Source organism: Pempheris klunzingeri, chromosome 4 (assembly GCF_042242105.1).
Source record: "Pempheris klunzingeri isolate RE-2024b chromosome 4, fPemKlu1.hap1, whole genome shotgun sequence".
Taxonomy (NCBI): domain Eukaryota; kingdom Metazoa; phylum Chordata; class Actinopteri; order Acropomatiformes; family Pempheridae; genus Pempheris; species Pempheris klunzingeri.
In genome coordinates this window covers 24,533,396-24,545,990 of record NC_092015.1, presented here as the reverse complement: position 1 = coordinate 24,545,990, position 12,595 = coordinate 24,533,396, and positions in this window count along the sequence as shown.

Genomic DNA, 12,595 nt, shown 5'->3' with positions numbered 1-12,595 from the left:
CCTAGCCCGCAGAAAGTTAGTCACCACAGGGCTTACCAAATTTGATGATCAACCCGAAACCTTCAGAGCATGGCAATCCTCCTTCTATAGCACCATTCAGGGCTTAGAGCTAACAGCCAGTGAAGAGTTGGACCTGCTGGCAAAATGGCTTGGAAAAGAATCATCTGAACATGTAAAAAGAATTCGAGCCGTCCATGTAACTAACCCACAGGCTGTACTTCACCTGTCTTGGACCAGGCTCCAGGAGTGCTATGCTGCCCCGGAAGTGATAGAAGACGCTCTGTTTAAGCGGCTGGATAGTTTCCCTCATCTCACTATAAAGGAGAACATTAAACTTAGTGACCTGCTCAGGGAGATACAATCAGCTAAAGAGGATGGATACTTACCTGGTCTGAGCTACCTGGACACATCCCGAGGCATTAACCCCATCGCTGGAAAGTTGCCACCGAATCTACAGGAGAAATGGCTGTCTGTTGGTTCAAATTACAAAGAACAACAGAGTTTGCTTCCCCCCATTCTCTTTCTTTGCTGACTTTGTCAGTAGTCAGGCAAAGGCCAGAAATGACCCTAGTTTCATCCTGCCAAATAGCAGCCGTACTTACCATCGCAAAGATTGGCCCACAGTAAAACATGATGGCACTAAGACAGCTATCTCTGTTCATAAGACTGAGGTGCACACTGCAGCGAATGCAAACCCCATGCACAGAACAGAGACAGACAAGAAAAGCAACAGCCACCCAGCTAAGCACTGTCCTCTTCATGACAAACCCCACCCCCTAGACAAATGCAGAGCCTTTAAAATTAATTCATTCTCTGAATGAACGCAAACAGCTGCTCAAAGAACACAGACGATGTTTCAGATGCTGCTCTGATGTAATAAATGTAATGAAATTGCGACTGACAGATCAGAAATCCCCTCACCAGAGGTTGCTCTTTCCCATGCTCACTTGAGGTCTGTGGCTCCTCACATCCCGCAGCTTGATCCTGAAGCACAGATCCTGCTCTTGCTGGGGAGAGACCTCATATGTGCTCACAAAGTGAGAGAGCAAATCAGCGGGCCCGATAATGCACCTTTTGCCAAGCGCTTGGACTTAGGCTGGGTGATATGGGGGAAGTCTGCATCAGCGGTGCTCACAAGCCTACTGTAGCTGTCTTCAAGACCAGCATCCTGCAGAACGGGCGTCCATCTTTTCTGACACCATGTCAGAATCACATCAAGCTGAAAGAAAAGGTAAGTTACGGCGGGGAGCAGAAGTCTGGTTTCTCTCCGCATCAGTCTAGTTACTCCATTCTCCCTGTGCCAGCCAACGACAGACTCGGAGTAAATGTGTTCATGAGAACTGACAGCGATAACTTACCTGCTTTGTCTTTTGATGATGAGACGTTTTTGAACATCGTCCAGGAAGAGTTCCACAGAGATGAGAATAACAGCTGGATTGCTCCTCTACCATTCAGGGCACCCAGGTCACGCCTCCCAAATAACCGTGCTCAAGCGCTCTCTCGCCTACAGTCCCTGCAACGCACACTGAAGAAAAATCCTGAAATGAAAGAGCAGTTCGTTGCATTTATGGAGAAACTTTTTGAAAATGGACATGCAGAGGAAGCATCCCCTCTCCACGTAAATGAGGAGTGTTGGTACCTGCCCATCTTCGGGGTCTACCACCCCCAAAAGCCTGGCCAGATTCGAGTTGTATTTGACTCAAGTGCACAAGAAGGTGGCATCTCCCTGAATAGTGTGCTGCTCTCAGGGCCCGACTTAAATAACTCCCTCATTGGAGTACTGTTGAGATTTAGAAAGGAACTTGTTGCAGTGACTGCTGACATCCAGCAAATGTTCTATGGTTTCTTGGTGAGACCAGACCACAGGAACTATCTGCGATTCCTCTGGCACAAGGACAACGACCTGACAAAGGAGGTAACAGAGTTCCGCATGCGAGTGCATGTGTTTGGAAATAGCCCCTCTCCGGCAGTGGCTATATATGGCCTCCGAAGAGCCGCACAAGAAGGTGAGCAGAGATACGGCTCAGACTCACGCCTCTTTGTTGAGAGACACTTTTATGTGGACGACGGGCTCATCTCCCTCCCAACAGAAGCCGAGGCCATCGATCTGCTGAAGCGCACTCAAGCATCTCTTGCAGAATCAAATCTTAAGATGCATAAAATTGCCTCAAACAGCACCATTGTCATGCAAGCCTTCATACCAGGAGACCTGGCTGCTGGTATAAAAAACTTGGGCCTTGAAGAAGAAGCTCTGCCTGTCCAAAGGAGCCTTGGTTTGTGCTGGAACATAGACACTGATACCTTCACATTCAGAGTAGCAGTGAATGACAAGCCGTTCACCCGCCGTGGAGTGCTGTCCACAGTCAATAGCCTCTTTGACCCATTAGGTCTGGTAGCACCGGTGACCATTCAGGGACGAGTGTTGCTCAGACAACTTTCGACTGATGTAAATGACTGGGACACTGAGCTTCCAGCAGACCAGCTACACAAGTGGGAGACATGGAAAAAATCACTGCAGGATTTGAGTTGCCTCCATCTTCCCCCCTCATACATACAACAATCCCTTTCCAGCGCCACATACACTGAACTGTGCCTCTTCTCAGATGCTTCCAGCTGGGCCATAGGAGCAGTGGCTTACCTGAGAGTCATCACAACAGATGGACAGTGTAGAGTTGGATTTGTGCTTGGAAAAGCAAAGCTGGCTCCCCAGCCAGAGCCCACTATCCCTCGCCTGGAACTGTGTGGAGCTGTGCTGGCTGTCGAAATGGCTCAACTGATCCTTAGTGAACTTGACCACAAACCAAATGCTGTGAAGTTTTACTGTGATAGCAAAGTCGTCCTTGGATATATACACAATGAGTGCAAGCGGTTCTTTGTGTATGTCCACAACCGTGTTCACCGCATACGCCGGACAACTTCTCCTCAACAGTGGCGTTATGTGCCTTCAGATCAAAACCCTGCTGATCCGGCCACCAGGTCTGTGCCTGCATCACGGCTCACTAGCACAATGTGGTTTACAGGACCGGAGTTCCTCCACAAGCCACTTCGATCTGACAACGACAAGAGTCTTTTGCACTGGTGGACCCAGAAACAGATGTGGATGTGAGACCCCAGGTGATCGCCTTGGCTACTCATACAACCGAAAGTAAACTCACCTTAGAGAGGTTTCAACGCTTCTCCACATGGCAGTCTTTGCTGAGAGCTGTATCTTTCTTGATCCATCAAGCTCATTCATTCAAGTCAAATGTTTCAGACGGCTGCAAGGGATGGCATAGGTGCAACAAGCTTCGTACTCCTGAAGAGCTAGAAGCAGCAAACTCAGCCATACTTCAGTGTGTGCAAAAGGAGGCTTACCCAGAAGAATATGCAGCACTACAAGAAAACAGAGCCATCTCACAATCAAGTGCAATACTAGGTCTTGACCCATTCATGTGTGATGGTCTCTTGAGGACTGGCAGACGTCTGAAACATGCACCTATTGAAGCTGAGGTGAGAAATCCAGTCATTCTCCCAAAACACAGCCATGTCACAAAATTGCTTGTGAGACATTATCACACAAAAGTAGAACACCAGGGGCGACAGTTTACTGAGGGGGCCATCAGAGCTGCTGGCCTGTGGATTGTTGCTGGCAAAAGGCTGATAAGCTCAGTACTACATCACTGTGTCACCTGCCGTAAGCTCAGAGGGAAGTTTGAGATCCAAAAAATGGCTGACCTCCCACCAGAACGTCTCAGCTCATCTCCACAATTCACATATGTGGGCCTAGATGTTTTTGGCCCATGGAATGTGGTCACCAGACGCACCAGAGGTGGCGCAGCACAGAGCAAACGCTGGGCAATACTCTTCACGTGCATGAGTACCAGGGCTGTGCATATAGAAGTCATTGAATCGATGGACACAGGTTGTTGCATCAATGCCCTAAGGAGATTTTTTGCTGTGAGAGGGCCAGCAAAGCAGCTGAGATCAGATCGGGGTACAAACTTTGTTGGAGCCAGCTTTGAGTTGGGCGTGAGACGGGATGACCCAAGCAAAGCCGACATTCAGGAATACCTGCATGAGAAGGGCTGTACATGGGAGTTCAACCCTCCACATGCGTCCCACATGGGAGGCGTGTGGGAGCGCATGATCGGCATCGCTCGCAGGATACTGGACTCCATGCTGCTGAAAAACAAACACACCTCCCTGACTCATGAGGTCCTTTGCACACTGCTCACAGAGGTGTCAGCCATAATTAATGCAAGACCGTTAATTCCTGTTTCCTCCGACCCCACTTCTCCAATGCTGCTGACTCCTGCTATGCTCCTCACTCAAAAACCAGGTGTGCCTGCTCCACCTGGGGTTTTCACTGAAAATAACCTGTTCAAATGTCAATGGAGACAGGTGCAGGCACTGGCAAATGAGTTTTGGAAACGGTGGAGAAATGAATATCTTCACACTCTTCAACCATGGCGTAAGTGGCGCACAGCATGGCGAAACATACAAGTTGGAGACATTGTACTTCTCAAAGAGACGCTCTCACCTCGCAATGAATGGCCAATGGGCCTGGTCACTTCCACCTTTCCAAGCAGTGATGAGAAGGTCCGCAAAGTCGAAATCCGAACATCACAAAACAAAGTAAAGACTTTCTTAAGACCTATCTCTGATGTTGTTGTGCTCGTGCCAAAGGAAGGTTAAAGGTCAAGCAAGGACAGTCTTTAAGTGGCATCAGTTAATGCCAGACGGGGAGTGTTCTGCCCCCAGTTTAGACACATTGTTCAGTGTTTGTTGTTATTGTGTGAGTTTTATTTTGAAATCGATAGGAAGTGTGGATATAAACAAAGGGTGTTAGGGCTTTTCCTCCGGCAACAGGAAGTCTGATGATCCACCAGAAGTCAATAGCTGTATGTTTATGATATAATTTTAATTGTTGATAAATTGTGTATTGTTTGAATGAGTTTGGAAGAGCGTTTGATGATGTTTGTTGGAGTATGGTGGATCACTGTAAGTGTAAATAGAGAAGTACATACGCTAGCGCTAGCATAGGAACTCAATGAATGATACAAAACCTTATTTTGGTACAATACACATAATCCAGAGGCATTTGCCTTTCATATAAGCCATTTCAGATTCCAATTGATCAACTACAAGTCAAGTTATTATTTGTTGTTCCAACAACTTCGGTAAGCGACAAGACTTTTGTCAGGGACTGTAGGGGTATGCCTTCTTAAAAAGATGAGTTTTTAGATTTCTTTTAAAAGAGTCCACCGTCTGAGGCTCTCTCAGGTGGTCTGGGAGGGCATTCCACAGGCGTGGAGCGGCAGACCGGAATGCCCGGTCACCCATTGTTCGGAGTCTAGTCCTGGGGGGGCAGAGGTGGTAGTTATTGACAGACCGGAGGTTTCTGGAGGAGGTTTGGAGGCTAAGGACTTCCTTGAGGTAGTCTGGGGCGTTGCCATGAATGCAGTTGTAAGTGAGAAGGGATATTTTGTATTCAGATCTGAGGTGGATGGGAAGCCAGTGAAGTGAGTGAAGGATGGGTGTGATATGGTCATATTTCCGCACCCTCGTCAGGATCCTGGCAGCGCTGTTTTGAACGTATTGGAGCTTTTGAAGGCTCTTGCCAGGGATCCCGACGAGGAGTGCGTTGAAGTAATCCAGACTGGAGGAGACAAAGGCATGGACAAGTTTCTCAGCATCTGGGAGGATGAGTGATGGGTGGAGTTTTGCAATGTTTGTGAGGTGGAAGAAGGATATTTGGCACAGGTGTTTAATGTGGGAGTCAAAAGTCAGCTGGGAGTCAAATTTAATACCTAGGTTGGTGACTGATGGGAAAAGTGGGATGTTATGGCCAGAGAAAGATATAGAGGTGATATTAGATGACCAGAATTGATGTGGGGTGCCGACTAGGATGGCTTCAGTTTTAGAGCTATTTATTTGCAGGAAAATATTGTGTCTGTTCCTCACATCTACCATTTGAGTTGCTTTGTGATCAAGCTAAACAGGAACAGGGGTTCATAATTCTGCCTTTGCCTCTTAATTGGGTATACTGTTCGTTGACTAGTTTGATGTCTACCTGGCTAGTCAAGTCGATTTTATTTAGCTAGCCCAATGTCACAAATCACAAATTTGTCTCAAGGGTCTTTACAATTGTTACAGTGTACGACATGCTTTATCCGACACCCTTTATGCTGCCACACAGGCCCATGCCTGAGACAAGCATCCAGACGCAGCTATGGCTACTCTGTTGAGTGACAGCCCATAACACCTCTATTCAGTTTCATTCTGCTTTCTGTGGTTACCTGTACCATGTTTTAATACAACCAAATTCAAAGTATAGTAGTTCTTATTGACATATTTTTGTCATGATCCTGTATTTTGTTAAGTTCAGTTTTTTGTCTCGTCGTCGTGTTGTCTTGTCATTTCCTGTTTTATTTTGTAGTAACCCTGTTTTTGCCTCGTTTTAGTTTACTAGTTTACTTCCTGCCGTCTGTGATTGTCTAGCCCCTCCCTGATTGTTTCCACCTGTTCGCCATTACCTTGTGTATTTATTGTCTGCGTCTCCCTTTGTCCTGTGCCAGTTCGTCATGTTCATTGTCTTGCCTTTTTGCACTATCTTGTCCTTGAAATCGATTGTTGGTAGGGATGGGCAGCTGAAGCCTCATGAAGCTTCCACAGGGTTCATCTGATTGTGCCGGAAAATTAACCAAAGTTTCGGGGTTTGAAACCACACAGAACAGTGACATCTGGTGGTGCACTGCAAGTATATCATCTGCTTCAGCCAGCCTCCTTGTCCTTGTTATACTTCAATATGTACACAATAAAAAGCGTAAAACAAAACAATTTGTGTTAATTTATGTGAGAAGTGCTTGTGTTACATTGTGAAAAATAAGCATAAAGTGAGAGGGGGGTGTGCTTGTGAAACAGGGCCAAGCTAAAATGACTGCACAGGATACATTTCACAGATTTTTATTTGCTGGGTTTCAGCCTGTTTCGGGTTCCTTTAAGTACCTAGAAAGTAACTATTAGCCCATTGTCATTCAGCAGCAGAGCATGAGCATAAATGGTGATGCAGGTCATAATCTTTACTGTACCTCTGAACCTCCACTGTAGCACTGGCAGTTGTGCTGGTCACCTGCTGTTGAGCACCCACATGCCTGTCCAGCAGGGCCCAGAGACCGCCATCCTCCAGTTGACCTGAAGGGCCTGCTCTAGGTGGTGACTGTGGCTGTGCCTGAGCTGGAAGTTCCACCTGCATTGTTGCAGCACACTCTCTGGTCAGCCTATCTACAGCAGTTTGGGCAGAGCCATGGCTGCAGAACCCCAGCTCTTTGAACCTAGGGTCCAATAAGGTTGCCATTGAGAGGGCAGTGACCTTCTCCAACATTGCAAACTTTTCACAGAGGTTATTCTTTAGGTTTGTGGCCAGTTTCTCACCCAGTGGGTTCGTGATATGGCCACATCTGCTTGAGATAATGTTTCAGCATTTTAACAAGTGGAATGACCTTGGAGGCCGACACCCGTTTTTCCTCAGAGAGCTCCACTGTGGCCTGGTGAAATGGCCAAAGAACGTCCAGGCACTGGTGCATCGCCTGGTAATCCTCTGAGGTGAACGGGGTGAGGTCTGTATTGAGGGTGGCCAGAGCTGCACCCAGTGGCTCTCTCTCCTTAAACAGCCTTTCCAACATGGCGAATGTACTGTTCCACCTTGTGTCCACCTCAGATAAGATGACAAGCAAGTTTTATGGAGAGAAAAAAATATCCCAATTACATATTAACATATTAATAGCCAAACAGTAATCACCTCCTATATTAATTTGTCCTGCGCCCCCTACTCCAGATGTCCTCCAGTTCAGGGGTTTGGGCAAGGGACCTCTTCACCACCAAATTCAGGACATGTGCAAAACACATTATGTGCCGAAGATGGAGTAAATTAGCATATGCAACCATGTTGGCAGCACAGTCTGTGACCAGGCCTGTCACCTGGAGGAAAGATTACAACATGTTCACAAATCAGGTATAGCAGTTAGTAGTAGACCATATTGCAGGATAATCTTGTCTTTTACTGGTCTCTCGCCTTCCCTTTAATTCCCCACTCTTCCATGAGGAGATCTTTGGCCTCAGCCAAGTGAGCTGCAGTGTGGGTTTGGGGAAACTTTTGAACCCCCAAGACCACAGAGGACAGCTCCACCTACAATGTGCAAAATCAGAGTGAGAGACATGAACCATAGCAATACACAAAGCAGTTCAAAGAAAGGAAGTACATGCTGCAATATGACAGATACTTACCTTCTCAGTGATAAAATGGCAGGTTACAGCCAAGTAGGCGTCCATGTTCATGGACGTCCACATGTCAGCAGAGGCCTTGCTCACCAGAGCTAAGGCCTTCTCCTTCGTCGCCTTGTACTTGTCCTCCACCATATTCCCCAAGGCCTTCCTATTAGGGATTATGCAGGTGGGGTCCAAAAGGTTGACAAAGGCCTAAGGGTGACATTAAATGAAATACAGCTCATTAGGTAAACATGCATTGATACTCTAAATGCTATAGAACTACTAGCCGCCGTACCTTGAAACCTTTATCTTCCCCAATGGAAAATGGTTGCGCATCCATTACGATCATATCCACCAATGCAGCATCAAGCTTTTGCTTCCTTGACACTGCAAAAAATTCAGCATATCAAGAAAATCAACGCAGAGCAAACTTGTAAAATGTGGGATTCAAACTCATAACCTTTGGATCCAAAGGTCACTATGTTAACCATTGAGCTATCAGCTATGTGGCTGTTTGCACCCACCATCCACACGATACAATAAATAATTACCGGCAGGAGGAGGCTTGAAAGTTCGGTTCATTGTCTGAGGTGTTTCAACATGATGGATGAACCGGAGGTGTCGCATCATGGAGGAGGTGTTGTCATGAAATGCCAACTCTTATGGGCAAATCAAACACCGCACCTTCAACAGAAAGAAAAGAAAAAGATAAACAATTACTTTTTAAAATGAAACATAAACCTACTTCTAGTTAAAGACATCAATAGCTAACAATAATAGTACACTTTATTTGTTTTAAAGAATTCAGAGACACTTTGCGTAATAAAGACACCTCTCTGTCAGAACAACAGACAGAGAGGTGTTTGGTACACGGGATACAGCTGTGTAATGGCCGTAAGCGCTTTGTTTGTGATATGCACTAAATAAAAAAGTTAAAAAATTAATGCCTTGTCCTCCATAACTTAGATTCTTAAATGTGCTGCCCCCCCCTTTTTAAAAAAAAAAAAAGAATTATATTAGCATGCATACCCATAATAACAATAAAGCATATATTTACACTTGAAAAACAAAAACAGGCAAACATCTTACATCACACAATAGTAAATATTGTACAATACTATTACCTTATTAGGAGAAACCAAGGTGAAGTGATCCCAAGCCACAGAACATTTCTTACCAGAAGCCATGGTAAAGAGCAATGAACTCGATTCAGACAGGGCAACGGACAGGGCAACAGAACTGGTCGGGAAATCTTACGTTCTCCATACAGGTTAATTGATTTGTTAAAGTTGCCTTTTTCAATAGTGTTGTTTTTTAGTTTTGTGTTCTATATACTTAACTTTAAATGTTTGTGGGCTTATTTATGCATTTACACTTGTGCCATTACATGCAGTTTTATTGTGAACTGTGAAGCACTTTGTGGTAAATGGTCTGTATTTGTATAGCGCCTTTCTCGTCATGTCAACTACTCAAAGCGCTTTTACATTACATCCTCATTCACACATCATTCATTCAGGAGGAATCTAAGTTGGAGGAGACTATTCTTCCACACACATTCACACACTGAAGCTGCTTCAGGAGCAAGTTGGGGTTCAGTGTCTTGCCCAAGGACACTTCGACATGCTGACTCATAGGTGGGGGATCGAACCACCGACCTTCCAATTGAGGGATGACCCACTCTACCTCTGAGCCACAGCTCACAGCTATGATGTCAATTTCACTGAAATCTGTAAACTAGTCATTGATCATCTTTGTTATTTAATAATGATAACAGATACATCACTGCAGACGATGGTTTACAGCTACTTGTGATGAATTAGTGGTATGAGTGCCATAAATAGACACAGCCGTGCTTAATGGCTGCATACAATGAAAGCCGCTCTGGTGCTGTTAGATAACTTTGCTGATGCAGCACAATTTGTGACGTTCTTCTCATTGACAGGTCTAATGAGTAGTGGAGCAGACACAAGTATTAAAATGAGTGTTTAAGGGTATTTCTATGTCCATGTATCACAAATTTTGGGAGTAAAAATGTACATACACACAAGTTCCACATTGACTGAAACTATATAACTATATAACAGAATCAAGCATGTATATGTGTGTGTGTGTATATATATATGTATGTATGTGTATATATATATGTATGTATGTGTATATATATATGTATGTATGTGTATATATATATATATATATACTGTCTGTGTATTGTCCTTCTCTCTCTCTCTCCCTCTGTGTCTGATTGTTCTTTTTTCTATCTGTGTGAATGGCGTACTTGAGCTTTGCCTCCTCTCCATGATGTAGAATATTGGCATATTGAGGCATATTGAAGATGGTCAACGTCCTCCTGTAGCCACATTCTTCATGTTTTACAATCTACACGTATTTATAGTTTTGTTGTCCTAATTTGTTCATACAATGGTTTTTGTTGGTCTTTCCCATACACACAGCATTTGTCTGTCCTGGGAAAGTTTTCCCTTGTCTGTTGCTCATCCTCGTTTTTTCTTTCCTGTTAAAGGGTTCTTTTTGGTAAGATTTTCCTGATCTAAATCAAGACCATAAGGATAGAGGGTGTCACAAAATATTTGTATAATTGGCCTGACAATTAGAACAGTTTCAGGAACACATTCTGGATTAAAAAACGAAGCTATTCAACTAACTGAAATGAACAACTCCCTCGCGTGTATTACTACAGCTACGTCGGAACACAACAGTGGAGTCGGAGATATACTGTTTGAACAAGTTTTGTGATTCATACGAAGTACAACATGCGTAAGTACAACGTGACATGATGCGCAAGAACCTTTTTTATTTTCTGCACTGAATTGAAAAAAAGCTTTTAAAAAAGCACTCATTTCGTACACTCAACTGGAGTCCTTTTGTACACTCAACTCGGCAGATATGGGACATATTTTTGACACGACCCAATGTCTTTGAACATTATGAATTAATTAAAACATTCCAGATGAAATTCATTTACAAAAAGATTCCGTCATCACAATGAAATGTTTTAACAAAACAAAATAAAAAACATATGCTGAGATGTAATGTCAGGATTTAATACTGTGCAAAATGTTTCTACAATATAATATTGAAATGGCATTCAGTCAGTCAGGAAGAATGATGTAAAAATAATGACAATGATATTCCACAGTCTCTTATTGTCCACATTCACATCAAACAGTCCAACAAAAGAACCCAAGGGCAGTTCAGGATTGCAATTCCATATCTACAAAATCTGCATTTTAACAACCTAGCTATGTACACTGTACAGGGATTTAAACACCAACATACATCTTTTACAAAGAAAAAAGGAGCTGCGTGCCTGATTGGATCAGGCAGATTATAGTACAATACAGTGACGATCTGAAGCAGTCGGATGTGCAGTCTGTCCTAAAGGCCAGACAGAAAGTAAAACTAAGCCATTAATGACCCAAATAAGGGTTTGGCTTCTGTCTCCTGACAAATTAACACTGGAATGCAATGCTGCTGAAAATGTGTCTGCTCTGCATGGCTTTTTGGAAATAATGTTGCAACAACATTAAACAGATCAAACAAACAGGAGAAAATTAGATAAAATATGCAGCATAATGTAGCCGGTGCTTGTTCATTACTTGTGGCAGAGATTTTGAATTCTGTAGTGACATTGTGTCCTTTGTCTTTTCACCTTGAATGAACAATTTTAATGACTTACCGTCACCAAGGCCCTTAGAATTTCAAAATACAGCACAAAATTTAATCAAAAATACCATGAAAAGCAACAACAAATCACTAGTGCAAAACAATTCCACAAAACAAAATGGTTGTGGTTGCTAATATACATTTTCAGGATTTGTATATTAACATTACTATTTCTTCTTGTATGATCTTGTTAACTTACTTTAACTACTGTCTCAATATTATTTCTTAATTATGTCAATCTTACAAGGTAACAAACTATGTTTGTGTGGTGTTCAGATCCTTTACTTGAGTAAAATATAAAAATGGTCCATTACAATTAAAAGTCCAATAACAATAAAAATGAGCATGGCCTTAATTAGACTAGTTTAGATTAGATTAATTCTCCAACAGAATATGTTAGTATAGATCCACTATACAGTAGACATATACTGTACTATACTGTACACCTTCCACAGTATTTTTACACACATTTTAGTAATTGTTTTCAACTTCTGCACTATTTTATGCCTTAAAATTTTCAATTTTACTTTTACGTTCATGTTTTTCTTTTTACACATCATTTGAGAGTTGTTCAAGGGAGCCTGACATTTAAGAATTTCTTTGCATCGTCTTTATCTTAGAATACTTCACAGACTGTATGCTGTAGGTATATATACAGGTTTTTTGG